The sequence below is a fragment of the Anas acuta genome, chromosome 11, assembly GCF_963932015.1.
Source record: "Anas acuta chromosome 11, bAnaAcu1.1, whole genome shotgun sequence".
Classification (NCBI taxonomy): Eukaryota; Metazoa; Chordata; class Aves; order Anseriformes; family Anatidae; genus Anas; species Anas acuta.
The window spans coordinates 1,843,393-1,857,795 of NC_088989.1; the positions used below are offsets into that span (position 1 = coordinate 1,843,393).

Below are 14,403 nucleotides of genomic sequence, written 5' to 3' on the forward strand. Positions count from 1 at the left end.
CGGAGCCATTTAAATTACCTAGAAATAATGTAATCCCTCCAGTTCTGACAACTCAGCATGGTGCAGGATTTAATCTTTACCTGCCATTGGCCAAGCACATTCTTGCGCTCCACCAAGATGTCCTAGCAACTGCCCTGAAGTGAGCACAATGCCGCGATTTCTGCTGGGAGACTGATGATTGATTGATTTTCACTGCTTGGATAAAGAGAAGGAAAGAAGTGAAATGGTGAAACGAAGTGAAACCGCTGGTTGTGCTGCAAACACAGCTCCTCCAAAGCTGCATTACCGCCGTTTATCGCTACATCTGCCTCCCGCAGTCTGGATGGCAATGCCTTGTCAGTTAAAATTCAGATTGTGGCCCACAACACCCAAAAAAACCACAGCAGTACAAACCCTGCGCTGTTCCCTGCCTCCCTTCCCCAAGGCGAAGAATTAGAAACAGTGAAAACAAAATCATGGGACTGAAATAATAAGAATTAAAACAAAATAATAATAATAATCACAAGACCCGTGGTTTGGAGCCGCGCGGGTTTCCCACGGGCGGCACAGGGCGGGTGCCCGAAGCCCCGTGCGGGGCTGCCGCGGCGCAGGCAGGGCCACGGCATTGGGGCCGGCCCCAAAGCCCTCCACAGGGCCAGGGCTGAAGGCTTTTGGCTGAGCTCCTTGCTGGCAAGGCTGGCGTTTCCCTAAACCTCCATGGCAGGAGCCCTTTCTTCCACCTGAAGCCCCATGGGGCCTTCTGAGCAGGGATTTCTCCCTCCTTTCTCTTTGTGCACCTCCTCAAATTTTACCCCGTTGTACACAGAGGAGCCAATTCAATCTACTAATTCTTTTTCCATAAGAAAACTTCTTTTTTTTTTTTTTTTTTTTTTCCCCATGAAATTTTCAAAATGCGTATGTTTGAGGATAAAAGCTCCTCACTCTGTCTTCAGCTCAGGAGGGACTTCGACTCCCCACCTGCTGCTCTTGGACTGATGCGGGCGGGATGGCAAGCAAGCTGACTCCCATTTCCCGGGAGACTGCTCAGCCAGATTTAGGAAAAACTGAGCAGCCTCCTGTGCCAGGACCCATCGCAGCTGCTGGCGGGAAGGCGGGGATCTAGCTCCGGCTCTTGAAGGCTGCTGCAGCTCCTTGCCAAACGGCGCAGCCGGAGAGCCGCGATCAGCAGCGTGCGGAAACGCTGGGTTCAGCTCCCCCCAGGGACCTGCCCCCTAATCTGCCAGCTGGGCTCCCCAAGACACTCAGCTTCACCCACAGAAGTCCTATTAACCCCCAGAGCCAACGCAGGGACCTGGGCAGCCGTCCTCCTGCCCCGGTGCCGTGCAGGGGATGCAGAAGCTCGGTCAGATGTGCTGCCCCCTTCCCTGCTGTGCCCGGAGCACCAGCACGTGGCTCCCCAGTCCCTGCAGGACCCGATGGCACAGGATCAGGACGTGTGCTTTACGAAGGAGATCTGCTGACTTTCAGGGCTGAGTTTGGATTTTCACTGCCTCATTCACAGGGTTTTATGGCAAGACCATAAACCTGCACTCCGCGGGTGCCCTCTCGCTCGGGGTGCACGTGGAGACCACCCGGCCGAACCTTCTCCATCTTCCCACTCCTCTACCCCTTGCCCAGCACACATCAGGCCTTCAGGCCATTTGTAAAGCTTCAGGCTAAGGCCACCAAGTGTTCCTCGCCCCCAAAACTGGTACATTATCTTGCTAGGCCCACCAGGCAGTTCCTCATTCCACAAGAGGCACAAGAACCCCCAAACTCGCTCCGTGCGGGGCAGCAGGCAAGCTTCAGGCTCCCTGACAGCCCCTGCCTTCGGAGGTGCCAGGACTGCGAGCTGACATTGGCAAATCAAACCTTGCCGTAACCCACATCGTCTGACTGCTGGTCTTGTGCTTTGATCACAAGACGATCTCTCCCTCCGCAAGAGCACTGAGAGCGAGGGATGAAACAGCGCCTGTGTTGCCCAACGCCTCCCCCACGGACACGCTGCTCTTAGACCTTGGTACACGCGGAGGGGAGCCAAGAGCCCGATGCAATAACAAAAGCAACGCGAGGGCAGCCCAGTGTGGGGTTCCTCTATGTGCTCTGGTCAGAAGCTCGGAGCTATCAAGGTTTTCTCACTCCCCTCCCAGTTATCCCTGGTTTTTACAGCACAGATTTGGGCCTGAGTCACAGAATCACAGCTTTGCAGAATATCCCAAGCTGGAAGGGACCCATGAGGATCATCGAGCCTAACTCCTGGCTCCACACAGAGCGACCTGAACAGTAAAACCATCTGTCTGAGAGCCCCGTCCAGGCGCTGGGGTGGCTCTAAGGCAGGCAACCCCACACCGTGACTGATGCCAGTTTGGGCCACACGAAGCCCTAGGAGGAAGAACCAGGATGACATCCTGCAGGCGAAACACAACCCTCTGAACTCTTTCCTTCTCTTCCTAAGAGGCCAGCGAGGCCATCACATTCCTAAATGTAAAACTGCAGTGCCCTGATCAATCTGTATGGAGACTGGCTCCTGCCTCCTGTCAGGACTCGGTGTCGGGGTAAGATTTGCTGAGCAGAGCCCTTCACAAGGCGAGGAGCTCCATGGTGGGCGTTCATACACCGGGGACGCTCCTGCTCCCACCTCGCCTTGCCCAGCCTGCACCCACGCACTGAAGTCCAGGGGACCAGGGACATGCAGGCTTTGCAAGTGCCAAAGACAGACGTCCTCCCTGTTTGGGTGTACTTCCAAAATGCCTCAACACAAAATCAGGACTTAAAGGCAGAAGCAAAGCCAAGGAACGTGCTACTGCTCTCGCTGAGTGCTGGTTTTTGCCTGTATTTACTCGTTTTGGGGAGGCATTGCCGCACTGCGTGCAGGCACTGTTAGGATTTCTTGAGCATCCTGGAGCTCACTCCACTCACTTGCTCATCAGTCAAGTGACTTTTTCTTTCTGTAATCAATAATGACCCTCTCCAGAACTAGCTAATATGGAAAAAAAAAAATGTTTTATTGATCACATTTTTACTGATCTAAACTGACCTGTCTTTGCATAGGAGACAGACGACATGGCTTTTCATTACCCTACTCTCCCTCCCTCGGCTTGACCCATTTCATTTCTTTCTTTCCCCTCTTGCCAATTGAATAAAATCCTGCAGCTAACCTTTAAGGGTTCCTTAGTCTTTATTTTGTTCCTATTAACCTTCTGTTTCTCTGGATAATTCTGCAGCCAAGAGTAGGTGTGACTCCCACGTTACAAGTCTAGCTGTGCTGTTGACTCATGTGCTGTGCTCACAAAGCCAGATCCTTTAATGGGAAGGCTTATGCAATGTAGCGAGGTCTCCCAGAGCATATGCTCTTACTCGAGTTGTGAGATTTCTGCTTGTTCTCTCTGCTAAATGAGTCTGAAAGTGCTGGTGGGCTGCACAGGAGGCGCACGCTATTTCATGAGCCCTTACTATGCCCCGAACGCGCACACCAATCCCCGCTCCCCCACGCAGCCCTTATTAAAGCTCCTTGGGGCAGATTTGCTCCACTCTGCACCCAAAACCAAGTCTCTGCAGCGGGATGCTTCTTGGCTCGGGACCAGCCCGGCGCTGGGGGCAGCACCCGTGGCTCCCAGCGCCGGGCTCTGACGTTTCCAAGGCCGCTCCGTGGCACTCGCACGTTATATAAAGCAAACTTAACAGACGGTCAGATTTGGCCTGTCATGTTCGAGGGCTCTCACACAGAATTTTTTTTTAGGAGGGAAACCAGCAACACATGGTGAAAAACACCCTATAGCTTTTAACTAATGTCTCTGAGATCTCACCATCTGTTCCCATGAACTTCAAGCGCGAAGCAGGCACCATTTTGAAGGCAGGCGCTGAAAAAAAGCGCGAGCGTCGAGCCCTCAGTTCCTTGGACAGAAACCTGCTCTGGCACCAGCTGAAAGGCCAGCGCAGGAGCTCCCGACCTCTCTGCAAATCTGCATTTTCCATGCAGGCGAGCGGCGCGGGGCCACCCGGCCCACCCCAGCTCCCTGCAGGAGGAGGCGAGAGCGGGTCGGGGGAGCCTGTGAGAGTCCCCGCCAGCCTCGCTGCCGCCCAGCCCTTACGCTTACAGGATGGATAAAATAGAAAACCCAAACTCCCCGAAGGCTCTGCTGCAGAGAGGGATAGAGCCACGCCGTTAGCTTTGGCAGGCAGCTTCTCCCCGGGCACGCCGCGGAGGGGGCAACCCGATTTTGGAGCAGCAGCAGCAGCCCTTTGCTGGGAATTCTGCAGAAACGTTAACCTGCGGCACGCTGCAGTGCTCCCCGTGGCACCTTTCCCAAAAGGAGATTAAGGCGAGCAGCTGCTGATATGGAAACCAACTGTTTGAACTGCAGTGCACTTACATATGCTAATAGCGCGGAGCTACTGACTCCTGCAAACGTGATGCAGGAAATGACTAAACATTTAGTGCTTGTTATTTAGCAGTATTCCTGGAGACACGTAGGTGGTGTGGACAGCATGGTATGTGCATTAAAGTGCAATTTAGGTCAATGATTCTTTGAAAGGACCATTCTTTCTTCTTTTTTTTTTTTTTTCCTTCAGGGAGAAGGGGTGTTCAAAAATTAACTTTTCCAGCTATCTTTTCCAACGTGTTACCGTCTGCTCAAAATAAAATAAAAAAGGGGGGGAAAACTGCAGGAATTACCCTGTGTTAATGACACTGAAGTGCCTCTGCAATGCTGTTTTCATTTCACCTTTTTTTAATGCTCAGAAAAGGAATTTAAAAGAAGCTTGACGGGGCAGAGTGCATGTTTAGATAAAAACAGAAAGATTAAATGAGGTGTCTGAGTCTAACTTTCTAGCAGGCGAAGCGACAACCCCAAAGGAAAGCCAAGCCCACTAGGGTGGGGGGAAGGCACCGGCTCCGCGGGACCTCCGTGCTTTGGGTGTGGAGAGCCTCCTGCCACCCCCGAGCAGCGTGGGGATCCCCTGGGAGGAAGCTGAAAGCTCCTTGTGCTCCCGAGGGACACAAGGATGCCTGGAAGGCGAGGCAGCTGCAGAAGAGTGGTGAATTTCTGTCCACGGGGGCTCACCTGACATGAAGCAGAGCCCACGGCTGCCCGATTCCTCCCCAGCGCTGGGGAGCCCGATGCTGCTTTCAATGAGCCAGAGAAATTCCAGCCTGGAGCTGGTGACAAGTCTCCAGCAGGGCTTGGGGGATCAGGGCTGGGCTTGCTGGGACGATGGACCCCTTTAGCAGAGGAGTCAGAAAGTCTTTTTGCTAAAGAAACAAATAAATTATTGATGGCGATGCTGCTTCCTGCCAGAGCACCAGCAGGGAGAAGCTCAGAAATTCATTCCTTTCAGACGGGAACGAGACTGGGCAGAGCACTCGCTCTTCTCAGGCCACCTACTTATTCCCCCCAAGGCCCAGCTAAACAAAGTCCCGAGGAAAGCTCGTTTGTATCCAGTTAATTATGCATTCGGCAGTGCAGCTTTCCAGCCTCCTCCTCACCCCCACCCACGAAAGCAGCGGTGTCCCTGTGCGCCTGCACCAGCCGGGGGGTCACAAAGCACTCTGCGGGGCCGCGGAGGGAGCTAAAGTTAATTAAAGAGGCACTAAATTAAACGCACAGAGCCAGGGACAGAAGAGAAAACAACACCAAAAACGCTCGCCCACGAGTTTGGGCACGAAGGCTGGCTTTGAGGGGGCAGCGAAGGCTGCCTGGGATGCCCGGCTCGCTCCGATGCCCTTCTGAGAGCTCCCCAGGTCCCACGGCTGCCAAGTGGGCAGAGGGCAGGAGGCAGCACGGCATATCGGCTTCTCCTCGGGCCATCACCTCCAGCAGCCTCCTGCCCTGGGCTTGAACCTTTCCCCTCCTGACCCAGCAGGATGCCGGGACCCGTTGAGTCACCGTGACATTTCGCAGCGCAGGCTCGCTGGCCACTGTGGGCTGCCGCTGGACCAGGAGAGGCATTACAACAAAACTGAAGTCCAAATCAGTTTTGAAAGCCTCTTACTTGCTGTTGCAAATCTTTTCTTCAAGCCTTTCACGTGTGTATGATGGAAGGAAGTAGCCGCGGGTGGCTCTGAGATGCTATTAGTGGTGGCCAGGCAGCGCTTGTCCGTCAGGTAACATTTACAAGAATTTTCCAAATCCTTGGGAAATCTCAGACGAACTTGAGATGTGTCTCTGGAGGCTAGGGATACACCTGTCTTTGTCCATGAAGGGTCAGACCCAAACCCAATGGGTTGCGCTTTCACATGAACCACAGAAAAGTTCTCATAAAACTTCTGGTGGCACCGGGCAGCTGCGACAGGTCAGGTGCGAGTCTCACTGGAGACTCAAGAGGCACGAAAACCCAAAGTAAAATGCAGGAGGGCTCAAAATAGCCCCTTTGATTATGCAAAGCACTATATATAACTGTCCTCAGTTTTCCAGTGTCAGATATTTTCTTCCCCTCCTTCCCCACTTTGGGGTTGCTCCTGATTTACGCCGCTCATCTGATGCTGGGACCAGGCACTGGCGACACCACAAACCTCTCAACCACAAGCTTTCACTTTGGCCAATTTTCAAGCATTAACTGCCTCTCAAGACTGTTCATTCTCAGGTATAAAGCCTTTTTTCTTTCTTTCTTTCCTAAGAGAATTGATACAGCAATGCTTTCAGGACTGCTGCCAGGGGAGGAGTGTCCCTGTTGCTCCTTCATTGCCATGACAGCTACTGGGACCTTTGCTGCATCTCAGTCACTTGGCTCCGGCTCCTGAGACTGAACAATCTTTCCAAATGCAGGGAATTCCCTTCGGATGAAGGAGGAGGGACAGTCACAGGAAAGCTGTGACTACCATTCCTCAGAGGTATTTCTTCATGCCCTTCCAGGCAGCTGCAAGCAGCGCTGAGGTCAGCCGGCACCTCGGTGCTGACTCCAGCAGGCTCTGAACCAGCCCCGGATCCAAAGGTTAATTAAGCCTCCGGCGGCGCCAGATTTCCAACGCGGGTGCAGAAATCACAATGCACTGAGGGCAAAACACGGGAGATCTTCACTTGTTTTCCCCTCTTCCCCACTTAAGGGCCTTACACAGTGAAAAACACGTAACTGGAGCAAAGAAGTGCAAATACGGAGTACCATTAAAGTTTAAGCAGCTGATAGAAATGCAGTTAGGAAAAAGGGCTCTTGTACTTCTACTCCTCTTCGCAGCTGCTAACAGCTTCTCCCTTCTCTGCAGAGTCCCTCCTTGCCTGGGGTCCTTGATTAGAGGAGCAGGACTCTCTCATTTGCTCTATCACCACCCTGACATTTCCTGAGTCACTGCTCAGTATCTTGCCTGTCAGTGCCATATACTTTTCACTCCAGACACTCTCTCTGGAGCATTTATTACTCAGAGACATAATTACTTAGTGCTTTCTTAATCAGTCCCAAATGCAAGACATCAGCTGCAGAAGACATCTAAGAGTTCAGCTTCTTTAAGACCCCGAAGCGTGAAGGCAGATAACGCCTTTTCCCAGGAAAACTCGATGGGATATCATAGCTGTGCCACTTAACATTTCTGCCACAAAGCCACCTCACGTCCCCACTGCAAGCAGGAGTGACTTTGCATTAACGATGCCGTTGCCCTTCTGTAAGGCATGAGCTGAAGACTGCTTGGGTTGGTGATCGGGGAAGGGGCAACGTGGACGTGGAGCCCGTGCACATCCCGATGATTACACTTGACCACATTACTAAGCAACATGCACCCCGCGTTTTCCATAGCCCGTTCAACGCTTCATACACAAATCCTTGCTTTCATCTGAAAAACATGGGTGGGATTTGTTTGTAATGGGTGGAAAGCTGTACGAAAGCCAAGTGGGCAACCACAAGTGTTAGAAACTGGCAGAAAGGGCAACAGCTGTTACGGTGCAAAAGTACATATTTGCTTGAAGGCTCTGGCTAGAAAACCATTAGAGAAATCCAGACTGATTCATGTCGTGCAGCCTCCCCAGATGACTTCCGACAGCATAACGCCAGTGTTCCTGCAGCAGCCTGTGCCCACTGGGACCACAGTGCCGGGGCTGTGCGGGATCTTCCTTCACCCACTAAAAACGCACCACTGTGCTGCTCTGAAATGTCCTTGATACCATTGGATAGATTGCTCTTTAATCAAAGTATTGCAGTTAAGTAAGTTATTAAACTGGAGCATCAACAGCTGAATCACCGCTGCTGACCAAGCAGCTGGTGCCAGACGGGCTGTGTCCCCGCGCTGCCTGGGAAGCCCCGAGGAGGCCGGCGAAACGGGCACCACGCCGGGAAAAACAAGGCAGGGTGGCTGGGGCTCAGACCTGCACCGCAAAATCCACCTGCCTTAAAGGAGTAAGGGAAGGCTTGGATGGGGCTGGGAGGAATCCCATTTAGTGAAAGGTGTCCCTGCCCTCCGCAGGGATATGGGACTGGATGACCTTCCCTTCCAACCCAAACTTTGACGAGCTCAAAGTTTGGCACGTGAGCAGTGGCAGCAGCAGCGCTGCGAGCAGGACCACGGGGTGCTCACACCTCTGCTGCTCCCCCAGCACATCCTCGTTCAGGGGATGACCCAGGAGCAACCTGGCTGGAATTGAAGGAATCTGACTGCTGTTTTTTTGGAGGGTGCCAGCCTGTTTTTTCCCCAGCACCTCTAACAAGATCTCTTTTCACCATAACGTCTGCAAGCCCACTTACCTGGCCAGGAGCTGATATCTGAGCGTGTTGCTCAACCAGACCACGGGCAGCATTTCCCTGCTCTCATCTCCCCGCTCCTTCGCAGTCCCACACTGGCCTTTTCCCCCCTTGCATTAAATTCCAGCTCTCTCCCTCAGCCTGTGATTACAGCACAGGAACCCCCAGCAATGCAACCATCCCTTTGGGCTCCCCAGCTTGAGGAGCTGGCTGCCCACAGTGGATTTATTTGGTGTTTGTTTATTTAATGGCCCGGTTAGCAAACTCTGGGAGTGGGGTAATGGAGGAGATGCACGCACAGCACAGCGAGGCCTGGGAGCTCTCCAGCCTACGCCGGGGCAGCATCAGGCCACGCTGCTTCTGTGTCACCCACAAGGAAGATGTGGGAACATCGCTCCCCATCCACCCTGAGCAAACCGGCCCCTTTCGTGGGGGTGGCACCGAGCTGAGCCGCGTGGCTCACGGCTCGGCTTCTCCGTAGGAGTGCACGCCACAGGCTGCAGCCCTCAGGAGCGAGCTCTGCCTCCCCGATTCCCATCTGTCTCCTTCCTGCGGCATCAGGGATGCCAGCCCAACATCTGCAAGCTTTGTAAGCCCGTCCGTGGTTAATCACGTCAACCTCACAGACGTCGCGGGTGCAGGCTGTCCTGCTGCTCCGCCTGCTAGCCCTTCCACCAGAACAAACTGCGTGCAGATGATGTAGGAAGCAGCTATGCCATTTCTCTGCGTTTTATGTAAACAGCAAACTCTCCTGTGGGACTCCCTGGCTGTTTCAGTGTTGCATTACATCACGTACAGCAGCACGATCAGCACAGAACACAGAACCTGGCCCACAGCAAGCACGTAGGAAAAGCAGACACAAAGGAGAGCCTCTCCGTCAGCCTTCCCTGCTTAGTTTTCAGATCATGGCAGGGCAGGCATAGCCAGAGACACATTTCTCTTCCAGCCACCAGACAGCATTAAAGAAATGACAAAGCAGAGCACCCGGCTCCCAGCACACCAGCACGCTTCCTGCTCCCATCTCCAGGGCCAGGACTTACTTTTATGTTATTTGGAAATCTTCTTCCAGCTCCAAACCAAGACTTGAGATTATTAGAGGGAGTAATGCTTGTCAGAGCAGAATGCAAATTTAAAACACTTGTCCCAAATAACAGGAGGTAGTAATTAGGCTCCAGCACTTCCTCCTGCACCCTTTCCTGCACTTCTGCAGTGATGTAGGACATGTACCACCCACCTGCTGCTGACACACAGGCTGCGAGGGCCCTGGCTTTCTCCATTTCACAGAGCAGTTCCTCTCTTCCCAATTCCTTCCTTCACTCTACCCTCTTGTCTATGATCTTTGTTTCCTGCACATTACTTATTTTTTTATTTGATTGTTTTGCCTTTCTTCTCGTTGTTGCCCCTTATTCCTTGCTGCTGTTGCTCCTGAGCTGGGGCAATGCTCATCCTGCACTGGGGATGTAAAAAGGGGCTGCTGAGCATTTGCAGCATCCAACGGGTGGAGGAAGCTCAGATTCACCTCACCATGAAGTGATGGGGCTGTCATCGAGGCCAGGAAGGCCTGAAGATGCAAGAAATAATAAAAGTGACCACCCCTGTGTATCCCCAGGGTGCAGGGTCCCTGCACGGCTGCAGGGCGAGGGCTGTGCTAAAAGGGCAGAAATCCAGGGGCAAAACACCCGGGCACAACCGGCTGCCCCCACAGTGTCTGTGCCCTTGGAGAGAAGCAGAAAGTTAAAGAAGAGGAGTCTTTACGTGGCTTTTAGAAAGCAGATATGTTAGTTATAATCTGATTAAAATTCCTTACAAATATGCTGTAAAGTTAGCTCTGGAATCAATGGATGGTCACGCATCCCCCTAAGCACAGGATTTATGTTTAAGAAACTCTGTCATTATGGTAAACCTACAGCGAGCGTGTCCAATCGGCTAAACAGGAGCAGCAAACACCCGGCCTTCAGCTCCTCCACGGAGCCTGTGGTTCACTTTCTTTGTCCCGGCTGCCATTTCAGCAGGCCCGAACTGCAATCCCAAGTGAAATAAGCCAATTTGGAAACAGGCAGTGCTTTCGAAAAGGCAGCTAGGAGGAAAACAAGCGTTGTTTCAGGTCGCACGTTTCCATCTCACATTGTTCAGGCCTCCCGATGGGCCGAGGCCGATTCCGGCACCACAGGGCCCTGCAGCCCGGGCCATGCACCCAGCAGTGCCCAGAGCTGCTCCGGGCCGGCCAGAAACGCTGCCAGTGATGTGCCCAGCACTGGAATCTCATCTTTTCTGATTCCCTTTTGGCTCTGCGGTCTCCAGGCTGCACTTAGAGCCATGGGGATGGCCGGGCAGCGAGAGCGGGGCTCCCTGGTAATCCCAGAGCTCTGGGAGCCAAGTGCCCCGTGAAGGAGCCGAGGCACGTGTGTGCTTCATGGGCTATGCCGTGAGAGGGGACGAGAGCCTATTTGTAGCCCATGGATGAGTGCCAAAGCCCTGCTTCAGCCACCAGAGCTGGGGCTGCTCGTCTGCTCCCTGCCTTGGCCAGGGCTGCTCCTTTCAGCACGATGAGAGGCAGCGGGTCGCCTCTCTCGCCCGTGCTGGAGATGCAGAACAAAGCTTTTTTGGCAGGAAAAGGAAGCGGCTCTCCCCTGCATCACTCTTCTGGGGCTGGCAATCCCCTCCCTCCCGGGCCAGGGCTGATCTCACATCCTTCCAGTCCCTTCCCAAGGCTGCGGGACTGCCGGATCACAGCCCCCGTGGCGCGGTTCCCCCCGGCTGCCACATAACTTCTCCCCGCGGCGCCCTGCCCAGCCCGTGTGCAAGTCGTGCGAGCGTCGGATCATGTTTTGCCTGCCTCGGAAAGCATCCGGCACGCTCGCCGCTGCACTGAAACCCCAGACAAACAAACAGCAGTTGTGCAAGGGCGCAGGGCAGACATCTCCGGCAGGAAACGAAGCGCAGGACTCGCTCTATTTTAATCCCGCCAAGGGTCTTCTTGGAAGCGAGGCAGAGCCCGGCTGCGCAGAGTTAAGAATGAAACCCTATTTTTAGCCTGTCCCTGGTGAGGTAAGAGCGCGTGAGTCAGCCCCGGCGTGGGACGTTGCATAACGCGGGGCCCTGCGCTGCCGGCGCACGGGGGTGAGAGGAGGATGGAGGATGGAGGGAGCCGTCCCGCTGCCTTTCCTGGCATTGTCACCGCAGGCAGACCCTTCCCGTTATTTGAAGGCAGGGATCTCCTTTGCACCCTCCTCCCCCCCCCCCAAAAAAAAAAATTAAAAAAAAATTAATTAGAACCAGCGGTAGGCTGGTTATGTAATGTGATTAATTGCAGCATTAGAGTGAAAAAATATAGGGCACACAGGTCTTAAAGATTCACATGCAAAGTCATGTGTGGGAGTGAGAGAGACGAGGGTGAAACGCGAGACTTATCTTATACTTCTCATGGGGCAGTGATTTACTCCCTGAATAATTTAATCAGAGCACTCTGCCGATAGCTGAGGCAAAAAAAAAAAAAAAAAAAAAAAAAAAAATTAAAAAAAAAAAGAGCAAACAAACATCCAGAAGACACGGGAACAAAACTGCTGTCACAGCATCTCTAAAGGTTAGGGCTGCACCTTGCAAACAGGATGTTGCCCTCACCAGCAGCACTGCCCCTCAGCAGCACTAACTCCCTCCAGTAAAAGTGAGCTTTTCCATTGAGTCATGATTAATGAACTGCAGACACATGCTGACTGCGAGAGCTGCCGCTAACTTTCACTGTGCTGGAACTTTATCTGGGAGAGTATCTGAAGCTTCAGGACTTTTTCTCTTCCTGTCTTTTGTAAGCCTATCGCCGGGGAAGCAGCAAAGCCCAGCTCAGCGTGGTCTCCTGCCGGTGACCTCCAAGCTCTCCAGACGGATGGGTACGGCTCTGTAAATAGCGTGCTCCCCACGGCTGTTGATTAAATTCAACCCAGCTCCATAATGGCAACCAGCCACTGCTGTACCTGGTTGCTCAAGTGTCCTGAATGGAGACAGGCTGAGTGAAGGCACATCATCACTGCAAAACAGCATCTGAGTCTGAGAGCGAGCAGCCTCGCTGCGAAACTGAACTCAGAGGGATGGAGTGAGAGCCACAGAGACTTCAGGAGGCTTGTCTGCGGGTATCCTAACATTGCAGGTTTTCAGAGTGAGAAGACTGTTGTTAATATTCATGCAAGGGAAGATGAAAAGGCACTGGAGAAGGCAGCGCATGGCAGGGTACCAAGGAAGTCCCAGCATGTCTTATCCTGTGCTCTCAGCGGCGAGAGGAAGGCTCACAGCCCAAGTAGAGTTGCTCTGTGCTATAGATTGTGCTCCAAGCCTGTATCCTTGCCAGCTGCCCCTAAACTCAAATCGAAGGCTCTGGTATGAAGTATTAATTTAAGGCAGCCTCTGCCTAAGTGCCTGGGCTCTCTCTGAAGTGAAGGCTCTTCACCCAGTGAGCCCAGCCTGGCTCAAATAAGCTTCGCTGCTGGCAACCTTAGCTGTAAAGCCATGGTGTGAAACAGGGAAACTTCCAGACTCAAGCCGTCCCGCCTTGCCATTCCCTTGCAAGGACTTCAGAGGCCCCTGCGTCTGGATTTGTCAAGCATCCAAATGCCAAGATAAATTTAAAAGCAGCTTCAAAATTACCTTGAGTTCATATCTTGTTTGACTGCTCTGCTGATAAGAAAGACACTAAGTGATTCCCATCAGAAAAACAGAGTTCAGGTGTCCTCTAGGGCAGGCCTGGTGCTGACTCTATCAGGGGTTAAAAGTGGAAAGGTGCCGCATGGTGATAACAGCAGAAATACCCTCCCGAGAGACTCCAGGCTGCCTGGAGATGTAATGTGAAGGCGAGTGAACCAGCTAAAAGGTCTCAGGCCATTAGATCAGTTTGTACTTCCCCACAGCATTGCAATATTCCTCAGCTGCTTTTATGTATTTCTAAAGCTTTCCTCACCTCTGCACATGATAGCTGAGCATGAAGCATATCCATCAATTTAGCATTTGACTTCATCTATCTCAGTGCATCCATCACGTGTCACTTGAGCGTGCTTTCTTCCCTATGCAGAGCCTATTTGTAGCCTGTTATCAGGCCAGATCCTGAAGATGCTCTCAGAGAAACTTTCGCTGGAACCATCTTCCATTGGAAACATTTTTCTTCTCCTAGAAACTGGCCAAAGAACTGCTCAGATATATCTAAGTGCTCAGTGAGATTTCTCTTGAAGAAATCAAGATCAAAGCTCGTACAATTAAGGACAAACTAAAAGCAAGGGCACCTTTACTAAAGCTCATTAAAAATATCCTTTGTACCTATCTCCTGCATGGCACCCAAAGTCTCATGAATACAGTGGTCTAATGAGAATGCACTGTTTTTTTTTTTTCCTCAAGTATTTTTCTCTTCCATACTTAGCAAATGTCATAGTTTAATTAAGGGATGTCAAAGGCACAGAGAGCTGCCCCGAGATAATCGTCGCCTGCTGCTATATAAATGCTGAGGTGAAGACAAGCGAGAAGGGCTATCATGTAAACGGCAAATTATGGAGCGAGGGCAAAGTTCAGAACTGGAACTGACAAAACTTTTATTTATAGAGGTGGGCTGCTTCTGCTGGCCTGTGCAATGGGCTCCTCCATCCTCGGTCCCCTTCGAGCTCTCCCGAGCTCGCTGCTGTCTCTCACGCCGCTTCACGCTCCCGTGGCTGTGCAGGGAGGTTCACTCCCGGGTGGCTCAAGGCATCCTCCGGGCAGTGTCTTCAGCATCTTCCACCTCCCTCAGGA

At 52.5% G+C, this 14,403-nt stretch overlaps 1 long non-coding RNA gene across 1 annotated transcript; it reads left to right on the forward strand.

Moving 5' to 3' along the window:
- Window positions 1-11,303: 11,303 nt before the first annotated feature.
- On the forward strand, window positions 11,304-13,990 carry LOC137862234 (uncharacterized). Its single transcript, XR_011100118.1, has 2 exons — window positions 11,304-11,688; window positions 12,448-13,990. It is a non-coding gene; the product is annotated as an uncharacterized lncRNA (long non-coding RNA).
- The last annotated feature ends 413 nt before the right edge of the window (window positions 13,991-14,403 follow it).